This window comes from Phascolarctos cinereus, unplaced genomic scaffold (genome assembly GCF_003287225.1).
Source record: "Phascolarctos cinereus isolate Bilbo 61053 unplaced genomic scaffold, phaCin_HiC Scaffold_7;HRSCAF=346, whole genome shotgun sequence".
Classification (NCBI taxonomy): Eukaryota; Metazoa; Chordata; class Mammalia; order Diprotodontia; family Phascolarctidae; genus Phascolarctos; species Phascolarctos cinereus.
This window is the reverse complement of record NW_027556180.1, coordinates 112,024,572-112,033,254: the sequence shown is the minus strand read 5'-3', so window position 1 is coordinate 112,033,254 and position 8,683 is coordinate 112,024,572. Positions and strand designations below refer to the sequence as shown.

At 35.1% G+C, this 8,683-nt stretch overlaps 1 pseudogene; it reads left to right on the top strand.

The window, feature by feature from the left end:
• Window positions 1–412: 412 nt before the first annotated feature.
• Window positions 413–814, top strand: LOC144454825 (pancreatic progenitor cell differentiation and proliferation factor pseudogene; annotated as a pseudogene).
• The last annotated feature ends 7,869 nt before the right edge of the window (window positions 815–8,683 follow it).

The following is an 8,683-nucleotide window of genomic DNA, read 5'->3' as shown; positions in this document are numbered from 1 at the left end:
AGTAATGACAAAGGAGAGAATAGCACTACTGACCTTAAACTGAACAGTCATTAATTAATGAATCCGCATGAATGAATTAATCAGCAGTCGTTAAAACTACCTGGTTTAGGCAAAGAATAAAGAGATAGATCAATGTAACAGATTAGACAAGAGAGATTCAGAAACAATAAAACTCAATAATTCAATGTTTGACAAAATGGAAAACAAGTTAACTAAGGAAAAACTACTTATTTGATTTTAAATAACAACAACAACAAACAAACAAACTTGCAAAACCCAAAGAACTTTCGCATTTTCGTTGCAGTGGAGTATCCTCCCGTGATCTCCTTTACAAATGGGCTCTGTGGCCTAGCGCCCCTTCCCCGAGCCCCCCCCCCCCATGATCCGCCGCAGCCCACTGTCTGACGGGCTTCTCGGGAGCCGCCACTAAGGTTTACATCATCACAATAAGAACAAGCAACATGGCAGCAATCCCGTCCAACGGTTCACTCGTAGCAACCCATGAACCCATGACTACTGCCGAAAGCGTCTGGGTTCCGCTTCCGGCAACAGCTCCCGTGGAAGTGCTGAGTATTCTAGGGAAGTGATCCTTCATCATCCTGGGCTTCCCAAATCAGACCCAGGCCACTGGTGGGCAAGCTTCTTCTTCGGGAAGTCGAGTCATCCATTCATGACAACTGTATTGGAATCCCCAGAGCACTCAGGAACTTTCCAGGTTGTTCATGGCACGATCACCTGTGACCTGGCTCAGGGGCGAGCCCGCGAGCCCAGCAAGACCAGCACTGGGCCTTCTGCATGATGAGCAGCACCCTCCTTGCTGTTCCACCCCCCCACCCCATTCTGAAGTGTGCTAGGGATCAGAGCCCATTTACCCCTTCCCTCCCTCCCCCCTTCCTTCTCCCACCTATTTCCTTAGAATAGGCTGCTTAAGCGTAGAAGTAGTTGTGTCGTGTGTGTGTGTGTGTGTGTGTGTGTGTGTTAAAGGAAAACAAAAGCAAAACACCAAAAAACAGTAAAAGAAACCACAGTTATTGTTTGTTTGTTTTTTACTATCTGAATCACCTGTGTGCTTTCCAGCAGCCTCAGTAACTTGTTTACTTTGTACTCAAAGGAAACTAATAAACTTTGAGCAGCCTTTAAAAAAAAAAAAAACTTCCAAGAAAACTGGAAAGAGTTCGGAAAAAATTTAGCTTAGAATAACAACTTGCGCCATATACCTCAATATATGTTAAATTATATTAAAGATCATACTGTAAAAATAGAAAAGAAACCTCAATATGTTAAATTATATTAAAGATCATACCATTAAAATAAAAGAGAAAAAATTTAAAAAATAAAAGAGAAACAGATAATATTCTTCTTACAGATATGCATAGGTGATGTACTCTCAACCAAAGAAGAAACAGGCACAATTACAAAAGAAAAAGTAGATAGTGTTAATTAACTGAAAGTGAAGAGCTTCTTGTAGAGACAACATTAATGCATCTAGGATAAAATGGAAATTGTTCAAACAGGAAAAAAATAAGCTTGTATCAAATTTCTCTGACAATAGTTTGATATCAATGACATACAAACAAGTAATGAATAAACGAGTAACAGATAATAAGTAAATGATGAAATGATATGGCCAAATAGTTCTCAAAAGAATGCAAAGTATTCACAATTTCATTTAAAAATTCTTCAAAATCAATAATAGTAAGAGAAATGCAAGCTGAAACAATCTTGAAATTTTACCTCACCTACATCAAATTGCCTCCAATGACAAAAAGTGGCCATACTTTATTGGTGGGGTTGTAGGAAGATAGACACACTAATCCATGGTTGGTAGAGCTTTGAAGTGGTACAATGGTTTTGGAAAGCAATTTAGAATTATGCAAATAAAGCAACTAAAATATTCGTACCCTTTGAGCCAGGAACTCCATTACTTGGCTTATAACCCCCCAAAAGTCATCAAGAAGAAAAACAATAGTTCTCATATACTCCAAAATATTTATAACAGCATTTTTTTTTGATAGCTAAGAATTGGAGTCAAAGTAGAAGCCCTTGGGGAATGGCTGATCAAATTGTAGTACATGAATGTAATGGAATATTAACATCTTGTAAGAAATGATGTGTATGATGCATATGAAGAAACATGGAAATGTTTCTCTATGCATTGATTCATAGTGAAGTAACCAGAATCAAGAAAACAATATACACAGTAACTACAATTATACTAAAGGGAAAAAAAAAAAGGAATACCAAATGTAAATGTAACAATATTATAAGTATGAAATTGTGGATGTTTGTGCTTCATTTTCAAAGAGGACCAATGGTATCGCAGGGTGATGTCTTGACTTGCATAAAAAAAGAATTTACTTGAGGCAACTTTACTCTCTCTTCCAGAGTCATAAAAGTGCAGTGGCAAGAAAAAAGTTAAGACATTTAACAAAGCCCAGGATGCAGTGAGTGATTTTGGTGTCTCCAATGTCTCACCAAGCTCTAAGCACTCCACAGTGCTTACTACAAATGTTTTCATGGCTATTAACACAAATTTTCAACCGGCTGGTTTTCAAGCAGCCATTCTACCAGGAGAATTCTTTACATGCTTTCTTCATAGATTTTACCCTAACTCACTGATGGGTTTGAGGCCTGTCAGTTACCCTCAGATTGGTTCAGCCTATCTGCCAAGATGGTTTTACCAAGATATGACTACTGTACAAGCTACAATTTCTTGGAACCACAGGTGAGAGCTGGTGAAAGGTAGTGACCAAAGGTGTCTAAGCCCTGAAAAGGGCTCAACAAGTTTTCACACCAGAGCTACTAGTTTTCCCAAAACACCCCATACACTCCCAAAGATCCAATGGAAATTGAATGAAGAGAGATATAAGAAGACATCTTTAACCAACCCCTTTGTGGAGGTAGAATGTCTACACTTTGAACATGTTTTTGTTTGGTTTTGTTTTTGTGACTTTTCCAATGTATCAATAGTCGTGCTGATTTATTTCTTTCCTTTCTAAAATTAAATATTATCTATTTTATGGGATAATCTCAGGGAGGGCTAGAGGGAGGATTCATAATGTATCATAATATTCATATTCATAACAATATCATAATGTAAGAAACAGAAAATATCATTAAAACCTGTTTTAAAATACAGCTAACCAAACCTACTTCTCCATGCATCTGACCATGTATGAAACCCACTTATATTACCTAATTTCTTTATCAGGAAAAAAGATGATTGTTTCATAATCTGCCCTCTTGATCCAATTATAGGTATTCCTTATTATGATGTCAGTTCTCCTTTAGTGATTTTTTAAAGTTACATTAATAGAGTCAATGTATGATGATCCAGTAATTCTAATTTCTTTACTCTGCAATAAGTCACAAAAGCTTTCTTATGCTTCACTCAAAATAGTTATGATACATTTTTTATTCTGAAATCACCATCATTTCCCAATTCCATGCCTCTTCACATGGACTCATCACTTGTATAAGAAAAAAATATTTAATCAAAATAATCCAATAATCTACCTACTAAAAACAAACCCAAGAACTATATAAACATAATTGCAAAAAAAAAAAAAACTTTTCACACAAATAAAGTCAGATCTAAATAATTGGAAAAACATCAGTTGCTCATGGGTAGGTTGAGCTAATATAATAAAAAATGACAATTCTGCCTAAGCTAATTTACTTATTCAGTGCCATACCAATCAAACTGCCAAAAATTATTTTATAGAGTTAGAAAAAATAATAGCAAGATTCATTTGGAATAACAAAATTTCCACAATATTAATGGAACTAATGAAAAGAAATGCAGGGGAAGGGGGCCTAGCCATTCCAGATATTAAATTGTATTATAAAGCAGCAATCATCAAAACTGCTTGGCACTGACTAAGAAATAGAGTGATGGATCAGTGGAATAAGGTAAATATGCAAGACACAGTAGTCAATTACTATACTAATCTACTATTTGATAAACCCAAAGACCCCAGCTACTGCGATAAGAACTCACTATTTGACCAAAACTTCTGGGAAAACTGGAAAAGAGTATGGCAGAAACCAAGCATATACCAAAATCTCATACCATATACCAAAATAAAGTCAAAATGGGTTCACGATTTAGATATAAAGGCTGATACTGTAAGCAAACTGGGAGATCAAAGAACAGTTTACCTATCAGATTTATGGAGAACAGAAGAATTCATGACCAAACAGGAGATAGAGAACATTATAAAATGCAAAATGGATAACTTTGATTCCATTAAATTGAAAGGCTTTTGCACAAAGAAAGCTAATGCAACCAAGATTAGAAGGAAAGTAGAAAACTGAGAAAGAATTTTTATAACCAGTCTCTCTAATAGTGGCCTAATTTCTAAAATATATGGAAAATTAAGTCAAATTTATAAGAATACAAGTTATTTCTCAATTGATGAATGGTCAAAGGATATGAATAGGCAGTTCTCAGATGAAGAAATTAAAGCCATCTATAGTCATATGAAGAAAAATGCTCTAAATCACTATTGATTAGAGAAATGCAAATCAAAACAACTCTGAGGTACCACATCATACCTATCAGATTGGCCAACATAACAAAACAGGAAAATGATAAATGTTGCAGATGTGGGAAAATTGGAACACTAAGGCCTTGTTGGTGGAGTTGTGACCTGATCCAACCATTCTAGAAAGCAATTTGGAACTATGCCCAAAGGACTATAGAAATGTGCATACCCTTTGACCCAGCAATAGCACTTCTAGGGCTGTGACCCAAAGAGATAATACAAATGGGAAAAGGACCCACATGTACAAAAATATTCACAGCAGCTCTTTTTGTGGTGGCAAAGAATTGGAAATTGAAAGGATGCCTATCAGTTAGGGAATGGCTTAATAAATTGTAGTATATGAATTTAATGCAATACCATTGTGCTATAAGAAATGATGAGCAGGAAGACCAGAAAAACCTGGAAAGATTTGCATGGACTGATGTTGATTGAAGTGAGCAGAATCAGGAGAACGTTGTACACAGTAACAGCCATGCTGTGTGTTTGCTAAAACTGATAGACTTAAACCTTCTTAGCAATACAAGGATCTAAGACATCTCCAAAGGCCTCCTGATGGAAAATTCTATCCACATCCAAAGAAAAAACTATGGATTTTGAATGCAGATGTAAGTATATAAAACAATCAAACAAACAAAAACAATCCAATATATCAGTGTTATCTCACAGGATATGTGGCATACTGTTCTTATATGCTACCATTTTTCTATCATGATGAAGGAAGTATGTTAATCACTAGCCCTCTGGAATCATTATTGGCCAGTATGTTGATCTACATTCTTATATTTTTAGTACTGTTTTCCTTTACATTAGTATGATCATTTTATAAATTTTGTATAATTTCTTCAATATAAATAATTTCATATGATTCTTACCATATTTCTTATATTCATGATTTCTTATTCTACACAATTTATTCAGTGATTTCACAATTGAAGAGCACTAACTTGATTTTTTTTTTACTACCATAAACTCTGCTGTTATAGATAATTTGGAATCTATGAAATCTTCCTGACCATTTTAGTGAAAATACTTTTTCAAAATCTATTAACAATTTCCTCATGCAACAAATATATTTTATAAAGCAGTTGGACTAGGGGCAGGATTCTGTTGCCATGCCCATACTTAGATCTAAGCTGTAATCCTGGGTCAAGGAGGAATACTAGCACGCCAAAGCTTGCAGCCACAGTGGGATGGAGACCTTGTCACAGTTGCGGCTCAAGAGAATTTAGGACTTCAGGAAAGATCTGTCTCGCTTGGGTAAAAAGGGAGGAGAGCCCAGCACAGGTGGTGTACAGGCAAGGAGGCTCTTAGTCATAATACAGATTCGCTGCCAAGGCCCCACAGTCCTGGCTTAGCAATTCAATGGCACAGCAGACTAGCTGTGAGGTCTCCAACCCCAGTGCAACAGGCAAATTGCCAACCCTAGAACCCAGGGTACAACAGGCCTGACTAGGCTGGGCCACCCCAGAATGGTGGGCCAGCTGCCAGCAGCTCAGGCCCATGGGCAGAAAGCCAGGGACCAGGTCCCTGGCCCCAAGTGCATGAAGTTTGAGACAGTGCCTCTTTTTCCCAAGGAGCAGAGCTCTACTTTTAAAAATGATGAAATTTAAAAAAAAAAGCCCTGATCATCATAGAAAGGTGACAGGGAAGATTCAAACACAAAATCAAAAGAGGACAACCATGTCAAAATGCAACATGATAAGCTTCAAAGGGGATATATGAATTGGTCTCAAGCCCAAAAAAGCCTCCTTAGAAGAGCTCAAAAAGGATTTTAAAAGTCAAATAAGAGAGGTAGAAGAAATATTGGGGGGAAATGAATGGTATGTAGTCTGAAAGGAAAAGGAAAGACCAAATTTGACTGAAGAAAACAATTCCTTAAAAAATACAATTGTCCAAGTTGGGGAAAAAATCCACTGAAGAAAACAACTCCTTAAAGACAGGACGATATATACACACTTAGAAGGGAATAAAAGTCTTCTAAATTTATAAAGAAATAAGAGGGTGAGGGAATAAGACAAAGAGGAGCTATAGAAGAGTGTCTAGATTAACAGGTATAGGGTAAAGAGGAAATAACATATTTGCAAGGCTATAAAAGAATTCTAAATTCAGATAGAAGAAGAGAGTAAGGGGAAAGGGTGGGAGGGAGAGGATAAAAGAGGGAACTTTTGAGGAGGGTAGAGTAAGAAATAGGAGGGCAAGGTAGTGGGGAGAAGTAAAGTAGAAGAGTCAGGAGAGACAGAAAAGAAGAGATACACAAACTAAATAAATATCAGGAGTAGAATTTATTAGGAAAAAAAAGCAGGGGTAGTGATCATGATCACAAAGTTGAAGCTAAATATATTTAATCAAAAGATAAAAATAGGGAAACTACACTATGTGTCAGCCATATTAATCCATATTGTTTAGACTGTTTAAAATAACTAGACAGTATAAGTTTGGAATATAGCTGTGGTGTAAGAAATGATGAGTTTGTGGATTTGGAAAAATGTAGAAAGGCTTGCACTAATTAAGCAAGATATTATCCACTCTAAGAGAAACAGAGGACAGACCAGTATAGTACAGTGTTACACAGATGTATATGAATATAAATGTCTATCTGTGAGTATAATTATAGAAACCTAAGCATATGTATATGTATATGTATTTATCTATGTGTGTATGTATGTATGCATGTATATATATACACATATAAGTTTGTGTATAAGTGTATGTATGTATGTTTATGATATCAATACTAAACATGTACACACCAAGTGGTATAGCATTCAAATTCTTAGAGAAGTTAAGTGGGTTACAGGGAAAAAAAAAAGACAGCAAAACTATATTAGTGAGAGACCTCAAACTCCCCCTCTTAGAACTAGTTGAATCTAACCACAAAATAAGCAAGAAAGAAGCTAAGGAGGTGAATAGAATTTTAGAGAAGTTAGATATGACAGACTTCTGGTGAAATTTGAAAAGGAATAGAAAGGAATTTACCTTTTTCTCAGTGGTACATGGAGGCTACATAAAAATAGACCATGCAATAAGGCATAAAAAAACCTCATGATCAAATGAAGAAAGGCAGAAATGTTAAATGCATCCTTTTCAGATTGTGATGCAATAAAATTTCGGTGTAATAAAGGTCCATAGAAAGATAGGCTAAAAACTCATTGGGAATGAAATAATCTAATCCTAAAGAATGAGTGTGTCAAACAACAAATCATAAAAACAAGCAATAATTTCATCAAATGGAATGACAATAATGAGACAACATACCAAAATCTATGGTATAGAGCTAAAGTAGTACCTAGGGACATTTTATATCTCTAATGTTTACATGAATAAATTAGAGAAAGAGGAGATTGATGAATTGGATATGCAGCTACAAAAGCTAAAAAAGGAACAAATTGAAAATCTCTAATTGAGTAACAAATTAGAACTTCTTAAAATCAAAAGAAAGATTAATAAAATTGAAATTAAGAAAGCTAAGGGCTGGTTTTATGGAAAAAAAACAATAAACTAGACAAATATTTGGTTAATTGGGTTTAAAAAAAAAAGAAAACCAAACCAGTGTCAAAAATGAAAAGGTGAATTCGCCACCAATAAGGAGAAAACTAAAGCAATAATTAGGAGCTATTTTGCCCAATTGTATGCCAATAAATCTGACAATCTAAGTGAAATGGGTAAATATTTACAAAAATATAAATTGCCTAAATTAACAGAAGAGGAACTAAAATACTTAACCTCATTTTAGGAAAAAAAAATGAACAAGTCACCAATGAATTCCCTAAGAAAAAATATCTAGGGCCAGATGAATTTACAAGTGAACTATACCAAACATTTAATGAAAAATTAATTCTAATACCACATAAACTATTTGGAAAATAGGTAAAGAAGGAGTCCTACCAAAATCTTTTATGACAAAGTATGGTGCTGATAACTAAACTGAGAAGAGCCAAAACAGAGAAAGAAAATTATGGACCAATTTCCCTAATGAATATTGAAGCAAAAATTTACATATAATATTATCAAATAGATTACAGCAATTTATCACAGGGCTAATATATTGTGACCAGGTGAAATTTAAAAACGAATGCAGGGCCAGTTAAATATTAGGGATAGTATCAGCATAATTGACCAAATCAGTAACGAAACTA